This window comes from Thalia democratica, chromosome 3, assembly GCF_965202585.1.
Source record: "Thalia democratica chromosome 3, ktThaDemo2.hap1.1, whole genome shotgun sequence".
Classification (NCBI taxonomy): domain Eukaryota; kingdom Metazoa; phylum Chordata; class Thaliacea; order Salpida; family Salpidae; genus Thalia; species Thalia democratica.
In genome coordinates, this window is record NC_139167.1 from 31,993,500 (window position 1) to 32,016,712 (window position 23,213).

Sequence of the window (23,213 nt, forward strand, 5' to 3'; positions counted from 1 at the left end):
CAATGAAAAAGATGTATAAGTTTTTTTTGTTTAAAATAAAAAACATTGCAAATAAACTACAAAACATAGGTTAGTTAATTTTGAAATGTAAGAAAGTTTCGGCTATAAAAAAAGCAAACTGCTAAAATTTCATTTGAAATGGAAACCTTTATTACATTTGAAACGAACAATTAAGTTACCAATTTCACAACAAATTAATCTTCACGCAGCACATATACCGACATTTAACCTACTTATTTACTGCATTATGTAAAGTGTAAGTTTGATTGAATTATGTCAACACTTATCTGTAAATATATGGAATATAAAAAAACACAATTATTATCTTATTTGAATTGTTGTAATTTTGTTAGTTTTCTGGAAAGTGTAAAATAAATTTCGAAACAAAAGCTTCAAAAACATTAAATTTTTATGTAATTTAGAGAAATTTTAATGTTAAATACTTGTAAAATTCTAATTCAAAATTTAATAATTTAATATTTAGTAAAGTTTATTAACTTAATAATGACTGCTTGCTCATACCTAGAAAATTTTGGTTTGTTTATTTAATTGAACAAAATACTTAAAAACAAGGCTGTTATTAATAAATATTAAGACAGACGTCGAACTGATAAAAAACAAAAATAAGCATTAAGTTATTTGATATATAGTACAAAAATAATTAAATTTAAGTATAAAAAAGTTAAAACTATATTTAATGCTAAGTTAAAAGCACAATTTTAAATACATAAAAACTTAAATAGATCATAAAAGAAATAAAATAATTTTTATTGACATTTCTGAATTTCAAAATTATGCTTAAAAGTAAAAGTTTCAACGACTCTACATGTTAGTAAATACAGTTGCTTTCATAGTTTTAAAAACAGTATTTCTAGATTATATTTAGACTAGTTATTTACGCAACTGAACCATAAAATTTAAAAACGTCATTCAAAAAACAGACATACCAAAGTCAAAATTTTATAAATTGGATTATAATGGCCAATACAACTGATAATTAAATTATATCAGTATAAAAACCAATAGCAAAGTATTTAAACAAAATAAGAAAAACAAAAGTTTAAAAAGTGTTTGTAGTGGTATTGTAACTTAGAATAAAGATTTTCTTGTTTAGATTAAGTTATTTTTTTTGTTAGATGACATTAGTATTTTTCTTAAAATATGAAGTTTTTTGAAAACTTTTTAGCATTTATAACGTTATAATTTAAAAGGAAGAAGTTCCTATAATCAGTTACATTTTAACAAAAATCTTTATTTTTTTTGTTTTACGAAATTATGCTAAAAAAAGTTGAAAACATTATTAGATTTAAACATATTTTAGAACTTAGTTTTATGTTTATGATTTCCTTATTTATTAATTTTAATTCATTATTTGTTGTAACACAAGAATAATTAACTTATATGAGCTATTAATCTATTATAGAAAGGTAGTCGTTGTATTTCACTCGGTACATATTCATTATAATTTACTCTTTTTACCAATTACAGCTTAAATTTAACTTGGTTTATGTGATACTTATTTGGAACTTTTTCAAAGATACTATAAGAACCTGCGTAAAATAAAAAGATTTAATTTACTTCTAGTTTAAACAAAAGTTAATAATCACAGTAATATCTGAAAAGCGAAAAATATAGTATCTTATTTGTTGTAATATGATATATGTGAGCTATACTCGATAAAGACTCATTAAAATTGAAATGTAATTTTATTTTCTCATAAACAATAATAAATTGCAAAAAAAAACTTCATCTCAAATGATAATAAATCAGGCAATAAAATAACAAAAATTAATTTATTGAAGAATATTTAGAAGTACCTTGGTCATAATTTGATTATTTTACTACAACTGCCATATACTTGTGCCCATACTCATTTGCATAATGTTATGAATGTAGAAAGTTCTGAAACATTACACGTCACTGTTAATGCTACTGTTTAAAAGTGTACACCATGAAGACCACTACTATATATGTGTGTAAAAAATCACAACATAAACCATAATTTCGCAAATATGACTAACTAACCCTGACCTAGGTAAAAAATAGATAAAACATATGATTATGTGTATACTTGCAATAACTTCTTAAAAAGCATGAAACATCACTTAACACATAAAAACTATCAGTAAGTTAGTAAATTACATGTAGTATATTTTATATGTATGTAATAATTATAAATTGCGGTTATTAATTCGTTTGTATTTTAAACAATCAGCTATTGTAAAATTAAACTATTTATAAAAATCTGAAACTTATTACAAAACAAAACCTCAAACAACAGTTTAGCTACAAACAATGGTTACAAAAGTTTATGACTAATTTTTTATTTCCGTTGGTTTCGAGCACTAAATAAAATGCTGTATTAACATTAAACGCTTAACTTATAATCTAGACTGTTGTTAAAAAAAAATTATTTGACTTATCTAAATATATTAAGTTGCAGATAGTGAGTAAAATAAAAAAGAGTTTCTAAGTAATATTCAGATAAAAGCTTAGTAATTTTGGAAATTGGAACAGAATGATATTGGTTAGAAAAAAATTAAATTATGTTTTCTCGAATATTAGACATTCAGGTTAAAAAAATTCAAACATTTACAGAGAACTTATAGTTGTCATTCTAATTTTTTTTTATTATTATTTTTTAGATTGTACAATGTGTTTTGTAGATAAACTTTTAGTATTCATGCTTATATTTTGATTTTTGTTCAATATTTTATACAGACTTTTTACAAAATTTTCTAAAGTTGTATTAAAAAAAATAATTTAAACGTTTAAATAATTCATTTTATCAAAAAAATTAAATACTTCAGAAAAATAAGTAAGTTTAAAATAAAAATATTTGTGTTTTACTGTTTTAAACCAAATTTTTACATTCCTTGAAATGTTTATAAAAACTTAAAAACAATGTTTAGTTATTACAAAATTTAAAAACGTTTTCATTTGGTAGTAAAGGAAATGAAGCATCCTGTTTGCAAGTTAGTTGTAGATGTGATAACTATTTAAAATTGTTTTCTCATTTCAGTAAATATTCTAAAATTTTAAATAAGTTAGAAATCAATAAATAAAATAGTAATTTGTTGTGGTAAATTTTTGAGCTTTTAAGTATGTTATAAAAATACTTAGGACTAAAAAAATATTCGAATTGACTTAAGCTTCTCTTAAAGTTGCTCAAGCAAAGCGCATCGAATTCTTTTGTAAAATTTTAATCTTAACTTTTTTATTGCAAAGTATGATGAAAATTAAACAAATAATAGTAATAACTTAATTGTGCATTTTTAAAAGTTTTAAAGCTATAAATTTTTTTTAGCCTAAGTTCACAACAAAACTCGATTTTGAGCTTCAAAAATATCAACTATTATGTAAAAGGTAAGCATTTTTAGCTAAAGTTACATAGATTGTTTTATTATTTTTGGTATTTATAGTAACTTTATATATATATCTTAGCATATGTTATAAATTAAAGTTTAAGCTTTTATTTCTTCATTTAAAATTTTTAAATTTTATATTTATATTATATTTAGCAAACTTCTAGGATTTATATAAAATAAAATTAACTTAAATGTCGCCAACTAAAAGAATAAAAAAAAAACTTTAATATGCATGTGCTTGGTAATCGGATTTCTAATATTTAACGCAAAACGCTTTTTTGATTAATTTTACCTAAATGCTTACTGTATCGAACTAATTTTAAGTTTTGCTTTTAAGCTTTACAAAAACTTTAGACAAACAATCGAGTAACAAGAAAGAAAAGCACGTGCTCAAAGATTTGAGGTGAAAAATATAATTTATTGTATTCAAACATTTACTGCTATACAACTCTACAAACTAAACTTTAAGATTTCACACAAGATCTTTAGTAGTAAATTTACAACTTTTCACAAGAAATTGTTTTGATACAGGGGAATAATGAAGTCAGGATTGAACGCCATCGTAGGGCCGACCGGATCGGGAAAAACCTCGTTAGTTTGTGTTTCGCAACCAGTTAGTTCATGAAAAATAATTTTGGGAGCAAAACGAATGCTACTTAAACTGCTAAATTTTAGAATTGTTTCGTTTACTTGTCACTTTAAAAGTTTCTGTCATCAACTGCCAAAGACTTTATGTTTGAGTGGTTGTTTTTGCAAGAAATCGTGAAAACAAAATAAAGTAAATTTGTTAGTGGTTGTAGGTTCTACGTTTAGGCTCTTTTTTATGAAACAATTGGTAGAAAGATTAAAATTGTTCAAACCACAGTGATTCTTAGTTTAAACATAACTACAAACTTAAAATTTCAATGATGTTAGAAGTTTTATTAGGAATAATTCATTCTAATAAAAAATTGTTTTCTTAAACGACTCAGACTGATATGTTTGTAGTTTTAAGCAACTTTTATTTTCAAATCTGATTTTTTTTGATTTAAGTAAAATAAAGTTCGATTAGTACAAAGATGTTTAGTGTTCAGTTATAATATAAAATTTGTTGTTATTTTAAACAAGCATTAGTGATTGCTGTTCTTAGCTTTTGAATTAAGTAAAATAATGTAAGTGTACTTTTTTTTGGTAGCTGTCAAATTTGTACGAGCATACAAATTGTGAGAGTGGACAAAGTTTCACGATTGCACAGTTTTGCGCAGAGACATTTTTGCACGGGTTGAATTTTTTTTAAATTTTAGTTATTTTTCACTTTTTTTTTCTCTCACGGTTACCCGTAACCGTTACTCTCGGTCTGTAGCTTATTTATTTTTTTAATACCACTGTTATCCCTAACCCTTACCCTAAACATTTTTATTTTATTTTTCTTTTTTTATTAATTTACATTTAAGTTTCTATTTTCTGTTTTTTTTTTCTTCCTGTTAAATTTACTTTCGTGCAAAACCGTAAATTGCAACCGTAAATTGCAATTTTGCAACCCTCGGTGCAAAATTGTCTTCGTGAAATTTTGTTCCCTCGTGCAATTTTGTGCCCTCGTGCCAAAGTATCATCGTGCAATTTAGTAACCTCCTGCAACTTTGTCTTCGTGCAACTTTGACCTGTTTCTTTTTTTTTCATAATTTTTTTTTATAAAATCTTCTATTCTCAAATTAATTCATAACTACGATTTACAGTTTATTAGTTTTCCTAGCCATGAAAATTTTAATGGTAAAATTACACTAAGTTTAAAGTCAAAAATTAAAATTTATACTTAACTTAAGTTTGGTACCAACAGTGTGTTTTAGCTGTAATAAAAAGTAGTTCTAAAGTAAATATCAACGTCTGTGTGAAAAAAAAAATGTGGCTTAAATTAAATTGCACTAACATTTTACAAAACTCAATACTCAAACGGTATTAATCTTTTACAATTAAATTTTGACTTAAATTTACTAATAACTATTATTTACAGTCTTTTAGATGTCTTAGCTAGCCGTAAAAATCTGGAAAACGTCAGCGGCGAGGTAAAATTGAATGGAAACTTTTTACCTGAAAATTTTAAAAGAATTAGCGGGTATGTGGTTCAGGTTTGCTGAATTGTTGGTGTTGATAAAATAAATTGAGGAATTTTGTTTTGATAAAAGAAACTGAGAAACTTTTGTTTTATTAAAATGCTACAAAATTTTATTTTGCAAAAAGCAGATTGTTTTTAAATTAAAATGTTACTTTAATCAAAAAAGATTCATGGTAACAAATAAAAATTAGTGAATTTGTAGTGATTGATACTCTACGTTCTGGCTGGTTTATTCTAATATTTTAAAGCTAAAAACGATCTAAAGATAATTTAAACAGTTTTTATTCATATATGTGTTGCGATGGATAATATTTCATTTTATATGAGTTAGAAATGTAATTAATTCAAATTATGTCTGTAAAATAAAAGTTTTGCTAACCAACATCAAAACTAATCACCATCAAGACTGAATTCCCCCAAACAGAATGACAACTTGATGGGACTGCTGACGGTGAGGGAAAACCTGATGTTCTACGCCAGCTTGCGGTTATCCGCCAAAATTTCGCTTGTTGAGAAGAAGAAGCTGGTCGATCGAGTCCTCGAAGATCTGACAATATGCCATTGCGCCGACACGAGAGTTTGTTTGAAAACTAATACTTCTAAGAAAAATTGAATATATTTCATTGAAAGTTTTTGAAAAGTTTTTAAATTACCATGTTTAATGCTATATAACTTTATGTAAAAATAAAAAAAACGTGTTAATTTAAATTTTACGTATTATTTGTTCTACTTATAAAGTTTTAAGTATGGATTTAAAATGGAGATTATCCTAAGATCACCTTTTAATAAATACAAACTATAAACTCCACAATTACAAGGTAGAAATGTATATCCTCATTTATTTATAAAGTTAAAAAGTAGGCGGCTACAGTTGTGAGTGAACATTTTTAGTATGGATATATAAATGATTTAAACACTACGGTTTTTTGATACACTTATTACAGTTTTGTGTCTGATAAATTTAATCCTCAAAGATATCGCACTCTTCCATTGCGCAGACACAAGAGTTTGTTTTAAAATTTATACATCATTAAAGAAAACACTGTAATAAAAAGATTAAATGTGTAAAACAAGAGTATGTTAACAAACTTAATAAAATCTAATTTATATTTATAATTTATAGTTATTAAGTATAATTTAGGTCGAAAATTTAAAACTTAATTTAGCTTAATATGTTTTACTCCAAGACAATCTTAAGTTTGAATGAAAAAATAAAAGAAAACGAGCCATTGTAGAATTATCATAAATGTTAGTTAACTTATAAAACTTCAATTTTTGAATAAAAGCCTCACTTACTTACTTCAAAATAAAACAAACGAAATTTTTAAGAATTTATACAATAATACGTATAAACTTTTTAATTTTTAGCTTTGATAAAAAGCGTTTAAACCTGTCGTTTAATACAATCCAGAAACTCTACAACTATGAAATTTACATCTTTTATACAAACCTTTTTTACAAATATAAAAAAATCATTCATATTTTTTACAAACAAATAGATATTCATGTACACACGGATTTATACTCATTAAAATCTCCAAGGTAGGAGACAACAACCTGCGGGGGATCAGCAGCGGGGAGATGAAGAGAGGTGCATCGCGGTTGAGCTGATCACGAGACCTTCGATCATCTTCCTCGACGAACCAACCGTTGGGCTGGACAGCGCCACCGCCTGTGACGTCATCACGCTACTGCACGAGTCAGTTGTGACGTCATAATTGCTTACTTAGGACTAAAACATGTAATGTGAGGAGCTTATATACACTAAAATCTTTTATAGCTATGTAGGATATAAAATATTCTTTGATTAAAGTATTACAATTAGTCTAAAGCCGCGCAAGTCAGTCATGACGTCATATTTATTTTGTGAGAAATTATTGTTGGAGCTAACACATAAAGTTATAAGGTTTGTTTTTTTAAATTTTGTAACATAGGTTTTACGGAAATATGAAGATAGTGACTTTTTAAAAACAAATTTAACGATAACAAAGCAAGTTGTTGATGTTTTATTTTTTTTTTATAAATTACTTATCTTATTTACTTTTGTAGTAATAAAAAATTATAAGTTTGTAATAACTTGCTGGATTCAATAATAAGGAAACTAGATTTATATAATGGTAACTTTCTTTACGCAAACGTATTTTTTCTTCTAAAAATGTTAGTTGTTATTTTTGAATATTATCGCAACCTACAATTTTAGTTGTAAATTACTTTTAGTTTCTGTATCATCTTGTTTGTAACTAATAACAAAACGATTTATATCACTGTTAAATGTTAGCCGAAAAAGAAGTTTATTACTTAAAGTTATCAACTTAGAGTACAGATATTTGATTTTCATTCATATCATCATGTAACCGTCATCAATAAAAGATTGGTTGGGTTTTGATAAGGTTAATGATTAATATGCTCTTTAGTAATACTAATAATGCTAGTTACTTAAAGTATTTCAAACGTTTAAATGGAACGCCGGCATAATTTAATATACTAGTATTTACTATAAGCTGGATATCAAGCTGGTTATTAGTGCACGTCATTTAGATTCTCTCAAATTTACTTCAGGCTTCTCTTTCTACAATTCTTTTGAAATGATTTAATATAACGAAACAGTAAATGTAATGAGTGGTTTTGTTACAATAACTTTTACCTATTAATTTTTCCAGTTTATCGAAGCAGGGCAGAACGATAATATTATCAATACATCAGCCGAGATATCATGTATTCAGTTTGTTCGACACGATGACGTTGCTGGCTAAAGGTAGAATTGTTTACCATGGGCCAAAGACGCAAGCCTTACCCCATTTCACTTCGCTAGGTAAGACAAAATAGTTGTTCATAAATGTTAGTGCAATGCATTTTATTAGGATATTTTAAATTATATCTAGTGATTTACCGGATTCTTTATCTAAGATCAGGCCGGTTCCTGTTTTTATAATAGTTTAGGATCCGGCCGGTTTCGGATCTATTTTTAAATTAAGATCCGGCCGGTTCCGGATCGTAAGTGTTTAAAGTTTTATAAAGTTTTAACAGAGAAAAACCTATATAGTTGATTTATTATAATATCATTATCTATTATCATTAAAAAAAAAATTGTTAAATACAAATATTGTGTTTAAACCAACACAATGTTATTGTCTAAATGTTTTATTTGAACACCAGGAAAAAGATTGTTGCTAAAAAAAATATACTTATACAAAATCTCAGTTTAAATGTTAAATGTTAAATGTCAAGCTACTCATACGACAAACTTTGAATTTTGTACTTGTATGATGTAAAAAAAATTTAACTTAATGTTAAAATGCTTTAGAAAATAACAAAAATTATTTATGAAAGGCTTTACATTAGACTAATACTTACAATAACTTTTTAGCAACTGTTTACGTATACAAAAGTATTTAATTTAGTAAATAACATCAACTCATATCAACGCCATTAAGCAACCGATTCATGTTTTTCAAGTTGTAATAAAAAAAAAATTGCCGGTTTTGGAAGTAATCGATTCCACTCTTGTTCATACGAGTTATTAGCTTCAAAAATTATTTTTCAGAATAAACAGAAGATGGTGGTGCCGAAAGATACTTTCTTTCAAACCTGGCAAAATGTCCGTATCTTTTTTTATTGAGTTCCAAGAAGACAAGACTTCAGCTCCTTTAACTTCTTCAGCAGATAAATTTTCTTCAGCCAAAAATGCCTTGGTTTCTGTCTTAATTTCCTGATCAACTGAATCTTGTTGCTTATTTTCGTGAGTATTTGCACTTCTTTCTGATTTAAATGTAAAATAGAAAAACAAAAATTTTGGGGACATCATTTGTAGGTATTTTAGGTTTATTAGGCGGTACTAGAGGAACTTGACCTTTTTGACCAGTCTCACGACAACTATGACCTTTTACTTGTGATTTCAGTAGCCTTATAACCTTCTGTTTTAGATTAGCAGGGAAAAAGGTAAGTCGATACCGTGGATCAACAGTTGTTTTGAGTGAAAACAAGTCTTTATCATGAAGTCGTTTATTTGTGTGTTGTTATTATTAGTATAAAACCTTCTTTCGAAATCCTCTTCTATATTTTGTGCCAAGGTTGTACAACTTTTTGACCTAGACCTGGTGGACTAATAGCTTTATGATTAAAAATCTTTTTTAGTTTGCTGCATGCGGCATTACACTTGACAGCAAAGCGTTGTTTTCACTACACTTCTGCGTTACTATATTAAAGGTTCGAGCAGCTCAGTTAGAAGGATAAAAATTTTCCATTCATCAGCTTTAAGAATATTTTCGGCTTTTAATTTGTTGTTAGCCACGCAGTTCTGGACACCTGTTTTTAATTTTTCTAATCTTTTCAGCATTGTGTAAGTTGAGTTCCATCTTGTTTCAACATCTTTCAAAAATAACAAGACTATTTGCATTGATACTGTCGAACCTAAAGTGACCTGGATTTTTTTAGTTTCTAGCATGCTGTAGAAGAAAGGTTGAAGTGGCCAATAGTTTGACCAGCTTTAAGTATACACTTATGTAACTTTCTGAAAACAGCGAGTCTTTAATTGTCAGTTTAAGCATGTGAATGAAAAAGGTGCTAAAGAGGATTCTAATATTAACATACCGGACTTGAGGTTAAATGCATTGTTGCGCGGAAAAATGTGAATGCGATTCATATTAATACAACAATTTTCAAACATCTCCTTAATGCTTTCACAAATATAAAAGCCAGTGTGAGAACATTCTTACCCCTTACATTGCAAAGCTCGGTGTTTGTACTCATAGATTTCATTTAACCAATGCGCTGTTAAAGTAAGATATGATTTCTTTGTCTTCAAATTTGCCCATATGTCACTGTAAATGACAAAACAAAGCTTCTGATAACTCAGTTTGTATTTTTATCTTCAAACTTTCACAATTCTGAGTAAATATTGTATCAGTGAAGTACTTAGTGATCGGAATTAAGTAACGTAAAATAAATTATTTTAGCTAATTATTTTAGTCGTACAAAATTTACCCTGTGTGCAAAAGTGACGACCGTGCAAAAGTGTCCCCTTGTGCAAAAGTGACGTCGTGCAAAAGTGTCACCTCATGCTGAAGTGATACTCGTGCAAAAGAGTTGCCGTTCAAAAGTCACCCTGCGAGCAAAAGTGACTCCGTGTAAAAGTTTCCCATCGTGCTAAAGTGACCTTATCCCAAAAAAATATAGACAATTGAAACTATTTACAACAACAACTTGTACAATTACAATAACAACATATAATTATTATTATGTGAAAGGGTACCGATGCGAGAAACACAACAATCCAGCCGACTTCTTTCTTGACATCGTCAATGATGACGCTTCGAAATATGACGTCACAATCGACAAAATTGAACAAAAGAGTAAAACCGATGAGGAGCGTTGTGAAATAGCCAGCACGTTGAACGAAAAGTATTTGAGTTCGGATGCAGGCAAAAAAATTGAAAAAGAATTTGAAGCGGTTGTTAAAAGTTAGTTTATAAGAAACTTTATAAGCTTTTTTCATCAGTCTATAAAAAAATACCTTGTTTTTGGCTAAACTGTTTATGATAAACTATACAAATTTAATACCAACTTTTACAAAAAATATTTTTTTATCTCACTTTTTAAAGTTTAAAACTTATAAAATATGACTTAGTTTTTTCTTTATGTAAGAACATAAAATTAAATAACAATTTAAATTATAGATTGACAATAAAAAAACAGTTCCATAGCACTAGTTATTTTTTTGTTGCATCCAAATTTTTCTGATTTAGACATTTTGACAACAAACGATAGAGTTGAAAGCTCTTCAAAAATTCTAGCTAATTATTTTTTAACGAGAATTAGCATTATTTTTTAAAGTTTGGTATAGGTCCAACTTTTATTTTACCATAAAATATTTTTCGTAAATTCCTTTTATGCTTTCAAAATTAACGAAATTATTTAAGCCGAACTACCTTATTAATAATTTAATTGTTTTGTAAATTAAGTTGAAAATTAAAAGTTTATTTTAAATTTAGTTTAAACAGTAGCAAAGCTTTTTAAAAAAGAAAAAAGTTAAATTCATTTTATAATGTTGTCAATAAACCTAAAACAAAATAGAATGAAAAACGATTAAAAACTGAATTAGGCTTTTTTTGAATGTATAATGTCATACTATTTTGTATAAATAGACTTTATATATTGTTGTTAATAACATAACAAAAACTAAAATTTTACGACAAGACTTCTTTTAAAATAACTTGTTTAATGTTTAATTCTGAAATATTTAAATCAGTTTTATACTTAACTTGTTTTGTTTTAGTTTTAAATTTAACTTGTTTTGTATGCTTATGTCATGCAAAATTAATGTTCATAAAGTTGAACACTGTTCTGTTGCAGGCCAGATAAATGAGAACTTCTTTCACTCAGATGATGACGTCAATCCGTTTCGTCATCAACTGAAGGTTCTTTTTAAAAGGGATTTTCTCAGTCTCGTCAGGAATCGAACTCGTCTTTTTATTAACGTATGTTTATCTAAAAATGAAAAGTATTTCAGCTAATAATGTCATCTAAAACTTATATTTAAAGTTCTGTTGATTGTTTTATTAGTTTATCACTGAAGAAATAGTATTTTTTGTATCTTGTCCAGATAGGTGATCGTTGAATATCATTTAAAAACTCTTTAACAACTAATTTTTTTTTGTTAATTAAACTTAAGTTTTGTTTTCTGTTTATGCTTGAAGTTTTTCAACAATTACATTCTAGCTAGTTATAAATCTTTAAATTATTCTTTTTAATTGTCTTAAAAATCATAAATTTTATCACGTTTATGATGGTAGTTATTTATTATTATCACGCTAAATAAAACTTAAATAACTAAATTAAACAAAAAAGTATACATTACTATTTTTAGTTTTAAAACTTTTGATGGTCACTCGTGAAAACTTTATAAGTAGAAAACCAGTTGAAACAACCTAACATCATTTTACTTTACAAATGTGATAGTATACTATTATAAAAAATACTTAATTTTTTTTATTAACTTTTGTATAATGACAAAACTATCTTATGTTGTTAATTTTGTTTAAAAAACTAACCATAAAAAAAACTGTAAATAAACTTTATTTGCTTTATGTCAAATTTGGTAAAATCATTCAAGTTAATAAAGTTTGTTTATAAAAAGATGTTTTAAAAAAACAATTTTTAATATTTTAATTACCCTTTTAATAAAACAATTTTTTTAATTTTTGTTTATCTCAACCAATGTAAAACAACTAAAAACAATTTTTACAACTAGAACACCGTTTACTTATTTTATGACAAGTTATTCTGAGTAAAAATAATATTGTATTTGGTTTCTTTTAACTTTTTTTTTCTACTTGAATATTTTGTTTTAGTAAAATTACAAGTTCTAAAATGTAAATATATAAAGTGTTTAACAAACTTTAACAAAAATACAAATTTCAGATAGGATTGAACATTTTAAGCGGGTTCTTTTACGGTATTTTATTCTTCCAATTAGGGCACAAAATAGTCCCAGATTTGCAAAACAGGTGGGTCAATTTTCTGTTTATATCTCTAAAAATACTTAAATCTGATAGAAATTTCATTGTTTTATATTTTTAAGGGATATTGTTCGTTTAGATTTTTATAAAATTTTAGAATTTTTTAATGTTTTCAAGTTTGAAAACAAGTAATTTAGAAACTTGTATGTAAATGAATGTAATTATTTTTTTTAAGTGATAAAAATCACTACAACTTTTTTAATTTCAACAGGATCGGAATTTTGTTTAATTTTGTTCTCTATTTATTTTTTGGCTCGCCAAGCGCCATGGAAGTCTTTCATAAAAAAAAAGACTTTTTGTGTGAGTTTTCAGCTACTACAATAAAATTTCAAATATCTTATGAAGTCAAATGTCTAACACTGATTGTTTAAGGTTTTAAAAATCAAGCATAAGATAAATATGAAAATGAAAAATTAGTTCGATCTTTAAAATAAATTTTTATGAAAATTTCTATAAAATGAGATTGATGAAAACTAAAAAAACAGCTTAACTTTCTATTAAGCTTTTTTACTATTAAGTACACTAAAAAAATTTTGTTTGTAAAATAACTTTGTATTTAAATTACTAATTTATCATATTACCATAATTTTTCAGACATTTTTTATTATTATAATGAATAATAAAAATACTAAACTAATTTCGAGCTAATACTTTTAAGGTTAAAATTTTAAGTTTTAAATGAAACCGATAACAAATTTTAGGTAGTTTTTATTAAAGTAAACTAATATTTTTTTTTCATTCTACGTAGTCTTTTGATCAGATTCAATTTACTTAAGACACGAACATGCTTTGGGCTACTACAGGGTACATGCCTATTTTATATCTAAACTTCTGGTCAACTTAATTCCCTTCCATTCTTTCGGACCGCTATTATGCTCAGGTGTGACGTACTGGATGGTAGGTAGGTTGTTACGTCATAACTAAGATTATTTTATCAGTAGTTGAATAAAGTTCTTGTCAATGATTAAAAATAAGCTGATAAAAAAAACTTATTGGTTTGTAATTTGTCTTTATCAGTAGACCTTTATCACACTACTTTTTTTTTAAACTATTTTTTTATTAGCATATACATTTTTTCTAGTGTTTGTTTAAAACTTTAAAGCAGTTTTTAATTTTTTTATTTACGTTTTTTGTGTTTTTTTGTTGCATTAACTCCGAAGATATATACATATATATATGTCTTTTTTTATACAAACATTGACTCTGATGGGTTTTTCCATTAGAGGCGGTATCGCCCTCTTTTGACGATTTTGGTAAGTTGGGAGACAATAACCAGTTAAGCGATGACTTTAAAGTTTTCTTATAGTTTTACTATTTAGCTTGCTACTTTTAAAATTTCAGCTTCTTTGTTTTACCCTGAGGTAACGTTTGAAACAAAAAAGTTAATTTTTTTCTAGTAAAAAAAAATTAAGCGTTTATCACAGAGTTTCCCAAAGTAGGTGGTACTGCGGTATTTCATAAATTTTTTCTATGAGGGGGCAATAAATAGTAAGGCAAAAGTATAAACGTGTAGTTAACTATTGAAGAGGTAGTATCGAATAATAAGTACGACTATTTTTAAAGTTTCTTCAAAAGAAAACGTTTTTTAGAAAAAGTTTAGAAAACTCTGTTTAACATTTATAAGGTAAGTTCAAACTTTGTAAATTTTAACTTTCTAACATCTTTTACTACTACATTCAAACATTACACACTAGAATTAAAAGTAAAATGTGCGTGTGTTAATACAGCTTTCAATCGTTATTTACTCCGTCAATACTCTACGTCTTGCATGTTTCAGGGTTCAAAATTGGAATCTCGGAATTCGTAAAGTTCCTGTCCATCCTGATGTCAGTGGCGTCTTGCTCCCTGGGCGTGACAGTTTTCATCACCACCTACTTTTCGTCGTTCCTGGCTGTGAGCAACGTCGTCAGGCTGTGGTACGCGTTCAATGTGGTCAGTTTACCATTGCACTGTGTGTACGCTTAGTTCACACTATTTGCATTCTTAGCTTACAAATAGTAAAATAACTTCATTTTTGAATGCAATGTTGCGGAAATATTTACCTTATAAATAAAGTTATAAAACATAAAAATTTCTCAAACAGATGTTTGCGGGGTTCATTGTGAATCTGGATAGCGTGCCAGCCTGGTTGTCATGGTTACAACACATCAGTATCGCCAAGTACGCCTTCAAAGTAGGTCACGTGGTTTTTTATATTCATAATTTTTCTAACATTCTCAGAAGATACATTTTGCTTTAATTAAAGTTTATTATACTTTAACATTTTGAAAAAGAGTTTCAAGACCTCATATTTATTGTCGTTCCCTTGGCCGAAATTTAAAAAGTAATCATCATATTTAACCAGGGAACAGAAGACACTTTTCATTCACAGGAAATTAACAAAAAAAAAAGATATTTTCGCAGTTTGTAGTTGTAATAACAATGTGACTTTTTTACTCTTTATATGAAACTTAAGAATATTTTTGTAAGTTTCATATTTCAATGAATTATTCCACAGTCTTTTTTTTTACTTCTTATTACAAACTTCATAATATCTATCGTAAGTAGTTTGATTACCAATAACCTTTTTTTGCTTTCTAATTGTTAGGTTTCTAGTTCTTTTTAGCAAACTAAAATTAATTAAATGCAAATAAAAAGTAAAAACTCTGTGACCGCAGTAAAATTTTATAACGCTCTACTCATAATCTTCCCACTTCGGTAGTCAATCCTCAAAACTTGCAAAATTTGCCCAAAGTGGGCGATATAGTCCTTGTCGAGAAACCCTAATTTTAAAAACCACTATGTTTTAAAACTTATAAAAACTTTCTTTTTAAACTAGTTTTTAAAAACTTAAACTGACCATAGTAGCATACGTGTATAACATTAATACATTTTTCATTAAATTACACTAAACAACCTTAAAGTTTTTAATTATTTTTAGTAAAAATGTTGGCTTTAAAAATAATCATTTGTTTCACATTATTTTGTTTAACCTGCTTACTTTACAAAAAAATAAGTTTGTCTATTTTCTATATACCTTAATCAACTTAGATACTATTTTATTTAGTTTTTATATAAATAAGCATACCAGAGTATAATTTTTTGATGTTGAAGTTAATTTATGGTCTAATTTTAAATAAAACATCTAAACCAGGGTTTCCCAAAGTGGGCGATATCGCCCCCCTGGGGGCGATTTTAGTAAGTCGGGGGGCGATAATTAATTAGGGGGCGAAAGGGTGGGCGATAACTAGTAAAGGGGCGAAAAGGGGGCGATTTCAAAATCTGGGAAAAAGGGGCGATTTAATATTTTTTTTTTATCTTGCTTCTTTACTAGTTTTAGCTTGCTGTTAAATATTTGACCCTGAGGTAAAACTTAAACAAGAAAGTTTATTTTGTTTATGTAAAATTTAAAGAAAGTTCAAGTACTTATGACTTCTACTTTTAAGTAAATTACATATTTTCATTTATATATTTTCCTAACTAACAATTTCGTAGATCATAGACGATCGGAATCCTTCTCACCATTTTATAACCTGTCATATATGTTATTTGGGATCATAAATGGCTTGTAAGATCTATGTTATCTATTTTTAACTATTACCTCATGATACTTCCAATTGTTTTTTTAAAAGTCACTACGTTAGACTAAGAAATAAAGCTAAACAGGGTTGCCAATTTATCTAGAAACCTGTAAGAACCTGGAATTTTTCAATTTAGGCAAAAAAAAGACCTGCAATAAAATCTGCAATTTTTAACAGTTTCAACCTATTAAGTAGTAAAATTTCAATTTGAAAGTTTTTAGACTCAACAAAAACTAAGGCAAAAGTATCCAATCATTTGAGAGGAACTTAGATTGTTGTTTATAATTTTTCCTTCTAGCTATGTTGTTGAGTAAGCTTTTAGTTTAGTTATCAACATCTTTAGCAAAAGATTTTATCTAGATATTTGTAAAGGAGGCTTTATTTTACTGATTAAGAATCAGATTAGAAAAACTTGCAATCCGTCATGAACCTCATACTTCACATTATATTAGACTTCAGTAGAAGACATTATTTTATGAAAGATTTTTTTGTTTTACTTGATCTTTTAAAGTATTTCTTATTAAATTGGTTTGTTTGTATTTAAGTAGTCTTTTTATAATAAAAATTTTACTAAGTTATTTATTGTACATCAGGTTTGCATAATGCCTAATAAATATTAATTACGGTAGACTTCCTCTTGAGTTCGCACTTTTTACCCAAAAATAAGTGCAAGTTTATATTTTCTTAAATTTAGCTTAAATAAAGTCTATTACTAACTAAGTACTAATAAAACAAAAAAACATAATATTTAATAGCTTGTAAATTTAGTTGAATGTTTTAATAAATGTTTTAGTTGATTTCATGTTTATTCATAAGGTTATTGCATATAAAATATTTAAACTTATCATTTTGTAAAAAAAAATGGTGATAATTTTTGAGTTTGCACCTTTTGATTTTGTTCAAAGAGCAAACTCAAGCGGAAGTCTACTGTATTTATTAAATAGTTAACGTTTTAAATCTGATTATAGTTTTATTTTGAACTGGTTAATTTTGTAGTTTATACTTGTCGTTTTACATTACAATAAAAGTATTTATAACATAGTGATTAAAGTATTTCTTTGAAAGAAATTTGTTGACATATTTTGCTACTACTTGTATAAATATAAAAATTTTGATAATCAATAAAGTTTTTGTTTCAGATTTTTTTTTTGGTAATTAAAGAGTATACATTTGAGGTCTCTATTTGAAATTACTTCAAACTTTTCATTTAAAAGATTCACAAACTCAATTTTATTTTCTAACTTGATTTATTACTGTTAAAAAATCTATATATATATTAAGGAATTTTAAGCTATTAATACAACTGTGTTTTGTTTTATGTTAATTTTCAATATATTTGCAATTAGAATTTGTTGTTTATTTAAATAGTTCAACACTAGATTTTAGTTTTTCACTATTTTCTTTTGGTAAATTATTATAGGCTAATAACTAGAGAAAAAATAAATTTAAACAGTATCAAATAAGCCATCAAAAAGACTGATAAAGTTACAAAACAAAATTTTAACCTAATTAAAAAAAATTAAATTGATTACTTTCTGTTCACAGAATTAACTGTAAAACATTAGATTTTTGTTTTGAATTTAAATTAAGAAAAATGAATTTTAAAATTAAGGTTTAGTTTCCTAAAGGATATTCCAAGTCAAATACTATTTATCGGTATTCTACTACAAAACATATAATTTAAAAAGATAAAAATTAAATATTAACTTTACAAATAACTTGCTTATAATATATTTTAGCATTGAAATTAATAATTTTACTGCTTTAACTGAAGCTGTTGTTGAAAAAACTTTTCATGTGAAATATTTAACCAGTCAGTCAAACTTACTCAAACTAGATCAGAAATTATGTTTTAATATTTGTTTTTTTATGTGTAAAATAAACTGTTCATTGTTTTATAGGTTTTTAATCTCTAGTATAGTAATTTTAGAATATGCCTATTTATAAAATAATTTAAGTATTTTGTGCGGCTTAAATAAGTTACTTCTGAATTAACTTCTGAATGTCCGAAATTCGTTACATGAGAGATTATTATAATGTCCGGTTTCGGTTAAGATTTCAGATGGTTAACCTACGGTTAAGATCAAATCAAATTTAGACCGGCTAAGTAACTTGAAAACTACTTGTGTAAAATAAACAAAATTTAGTTTTTTGATACTTATTATTTTAAAATACACCTTCAATTTGGTTTTCAGTTCACAATAGTATTTCCTAGATCACAATAATATTAAATCATTTTGTTACTATTTTGCTTGAGTTTTTTAATTTTCTTATATATATTTTTTAAATTATGCAGTCCGCAATTACATTTTTTTAACGAGTTGAAACTAGAAAAGTATTTTTAGTAAATATGAATTGCTGACTACAAAAGTTGTCCACCACTACCCTAAAAGTTTCATTAGTTTCAAAGCATTTATATTTAAACAGGATGATTGCAGATTACACAAGGCTTTTTAATAACCAAGTATTTTAATACACTTTACTGAGCTTATAAAAAACAACAGTAACTTATTTTCTCAAGCCCTGTAAACAACTTTGAAACAGCCCAAAAGTGCGTGCATAAGAAGTACAGGACTAAATTACATTTCGAACACAACTTTTTTAGCTCAAAAGTTTGTACTCAAGGGAAAAACTACTTTGTAAAATCTTGGGGGGCAATTATTTTTCAAATTTATGAAAAGGGGGCGATTTAGTAAATGAGTTTGGGAAACCCTGATCTAAACGTTTAGTAATTATAAAATTAAATCTCTTAAAATATTTTTTAGTTTTACTAAACGAAATAGATTAAACTCTAATGTATAATACTTTTTTACATTATGTAGCAATTGTAAAAATTAAACTGCTGTAGCGCAGAAAATAGCATATTATAACTAGCTTTTTGTTTTATAAACGTTGCATTGAAAGTGCACCTTTTCTTTTTTGAATTTTTCGGACTTTACCCACAAACGGTCGCTTCAGTACTTCGTACTTAGCCCGCTTGGTTAGATCACAACACCGGTTTATCTCGACTATTCCTGCCTGATGAGTCCTAATTAGGACGAATCTGGTTTTAGAATTGTCTTGGATGCTGTTGTTGTTGATCGTGCGGTAAAGTTCATTATTTATTATTATTGTTTGAATTAAGACAAACTAAAAAATAAAAAAAAAATTAAAGATAGATTAGTACTTTAGAGCAGAAGTCTTCAACCTTTTTAAATGCTGTGTAAAGTAAACAACTGTAAAGTAAATCCTGTGTACACTAGACTATAAAAGCGTCAAACTTTTTTGTGCACATTTAAATAATTTCTATGCACACTACTGTACACAGTTGCACTCTGTGAAGACTGGGTAACGTTAAAGTTTACAGTTTCACAATTTAAATTTAAATTTTTGGGTAGCTATCAAATTTGCACAATCGATCGAAATTGCAAGAGGGCACAAAATTGCACGGAGACATTTTGCACAAAGATACTTTTGCACGAAGACATTTTTGCACGAGCAGTAAATTTTCATGGAGACATTTTTGCACGGTCTGATTTGTTTATTAACTTTATTTATAATACTTTTATTAATTTTAATTTTTTTTTACTATCAATGATACCCCTTACCCTTACTTTCAGTTGGTAATCTATTTTTTTTTATAAATTAAATTTTTGTTAACTTATACTGTTTTTCTGATAAATTTTATTAGTTATTTTTTTTTATTTTCACTATCACTGTTACCCCAACCCTTACCCTCGGTCAGCAACTCTTTTTTTTAAATTTATCTTTTGGTATTTTTTTTTTACTCTCGTGGAAAAATGATCCTTCTTGCAAAGTTGACCCTTGGTGAAAATTTGACTTCGTGGAATTTTGTTAATGCAATTTAGTCCCCTCGTGCAAATATTTCTAGTGAAAAAGTATCTTGGGCAATTTTGTATTCATGCTTTTTGACCCGTTATCAAATTTACAGTATACTTAATTCGATATTTCGAAATTTTCAGGCGCTCGCAATCAACGAATTTACCGAAAGTTCCTTCACCGAGTGCGTGGAACCCAACCAGTTACCATCGAAAAGAAGTCCAGTTGTCATGCACAATTTACACTGTACTGAAATAATCCAGCAAAACGAAATGACCTGGTGCGTTTTGCTTTAAAAGACAAAGTTTACTTATATAATGAAATTTTAACATTTTTTTTACCTTTAATATTATTTATAATTTATTATCCAATCTTTACGGAAATTTTTTTTTATATTAGTAAAATTGTAAGAAATATATTTTTTCTATTTATAACTTTTTTGAAATATTAATTAACAGATCACTGCTAATCTTTATTTTTATTTTCTTTCCATCATCCAATCAAATTTCAGCGTTCGCACGACGGGCGAGTGTTTCCTCCAATCGCAGCTCGACATCGGCGACGGAATCTCGGTGGACGGAAATTTGGTGTATTATTACGTCACAATAGTGTTTTCCGTCGGCGTTGTGTTTTTGTTTATGACGTACGTGAGGCTTGCTCGCACCAAAGTTTACAGATGATGGAACATTTTGAAAAACTACTTAAATTATTTATTGTAAATTAGTGTATTTATAAAATTAAAAATAGCTATCTATTTGGTTTTGTTTTACCTTATCTAAGGGAAAAGATTAAACAATTAGATAAAAACAAAAATAATAATAAAAGAAATTAAAATGTCTGGTATCACTCAAAACTACAATCCTTTATAGTAGTTTTAGTGATTCTTTATAGTCACACAACGTATTAACTGTAAATATTAGAAACTACTCTAATTACTCAAGCAAAAAAAAGTTAGTGCTATATACAGTGTTGTTTTATAATAATATTTATAATATTTACCGTTGCAAAGAGTAAAGTTTAAGACTGATATTTATTTTTTTATATTAAATAAAAGTTAATAAAAGTTTTCCTAAAACGAAAGGTAAAAGATCACCGTAATATTTATTTCTATTTAAGCAATTTAAAGAACTTTATATATGTTTTTAACTTATGAATAATTTTGTTACATGTTTTGTATCTCCAAAATCTAAATTTTCATTTGTTTAAATAATTAAATTATTTCTTAACTCAACATTCACTAATTACTTTCATTAAGCATGAGAAAACTTTCAAATTGTTTCCATATTACGATTATCCAGAAAAAAAAATAAGGTTAAAGAAAATAATGTTAACTTCATTTTGAAAACAACATGTTTTGGAATCCTGGAATCACCAGGAATTGGATAATTTTGGCAAAAATATCCTGTTAAAAAATCTTTAGATTTTTTCAGACTAAAAGGTTCGCCTTAATCAGTAATTTCCCTTTTTGGGCGATTTTGGTGAGTCGGTGCAACAACCATAGAAGAGGGAATGGGCACTTTGAAGTCTTGAGCAGACGAAGAACTTTCGCGTTTTTGCTTGCTTTTTAATACCTTACACTTGTTATATTTTAATCAGGGTTTCTTTAATTAGGCAAGGGGAAATAAAGTTTAAGGGGGCGAAGGTTGAACTAGTGAGCATTAAACAAACAAAATGATTTTTTGCTTATGAGGTGATTATGAAAATGAATCTGGTAAACGCTTATTTGAGGCAAAAGCTTTTATTTTCTGAGTACAGAAACCTCGCCTTCACTTAATCACGCATTCTTGTTTAGTAACGCAATTTAAACTCTTAAATACTACAAAAAAATATTAAAAATAGTTTTACTTATGTAAACTCATTGTATGTATCCAGCTAAAAACATATTTAACTTTTTATATATAACTTTGATTGCTAAATCTTTATTATGCTTGTTTAGATTTTGTTTGAATATGTTCCTTTACGGTTGGGTGAACATCTAACTGTGCCTCAGTACCATAAATTTTAAGAGCTAACAACAGTTATAAAAAAAAGTTTAAAACCTAACAACTAAAAGATTATTTCAGACAAGGTACAATGTTTAACTTCTAGCGATATTTATGGCATAAAGTTTCATTTGGTCTCAATAAATCTCTTATTTTAGCTAGCTTGTTCCTTGCTCTCCTAATATTAAAATTACCTTGCATGTATTAGAGTCATTTATTCTCTAATACCATGCAAGACAAGTTTCATCTTAGATATGGAAGGAACAGAGTAGAAAAAATATTTTCACTACACATAGACATTTTTTATTCAAGAAACAATCTTTCACTTGAACAAGAGCTTGAATAAAAAGTATTTTTTAGCTGAGAAATTTAAAAATCTTAAAACCGTATTTAATTGAATGAAATATAATAAACCAAGTAATACAGTAGGCATATTTGCAACCTCATGTTTGGTTACGCATTTGTGCTGTGGACACATTAAGCGTAGATCGCAAGATGTGACTATAATAACAATTTCAGCGATAAGTTACTATAAATACAGCAATTTAAATATAATTTTTAATAGTCAAATAAAAAGTGCACACTACGTCTAAAACTACGAAATTAAACAACAGATGTTAACTGTTCTGATACAAGTACAAACCAAATATTATTAAAAAGTTTTTCAAGAGTAGAAACTTTGATCCTCTTCACGGACAGTGGACAGCTGCGCAAGCTAAATTGAGAGCCGTAAAAAGAAATTCTCAACGATTGACGAGATCCAACTTGATATCAGTTGAATTGCAAAAGCAAAAGCAACTGTCAGATTCAACGTAGCAGTCGACTCGAACGCTTTTTTATTACTAGCAACGATTTTAAAACAAACGCCGATATAC

At 27.1% G+C, this 23,213-nt stretch overlaps 1 pseudogene; it reads left to right on the forward strand.

The window, feature by feature from the left end:
• Window positions 1-3,906: 3,906 nt before the first annotated feature.
• LOC145832197 (broad substrate specificity ATP-binding cassette transporter ABCG2-like) lies at window positions 3,907-23,154 on the forward strand (annotated as a pseudogene).
• Window positions 23,155-23,213: the final 59 nt, after the last annotated feature.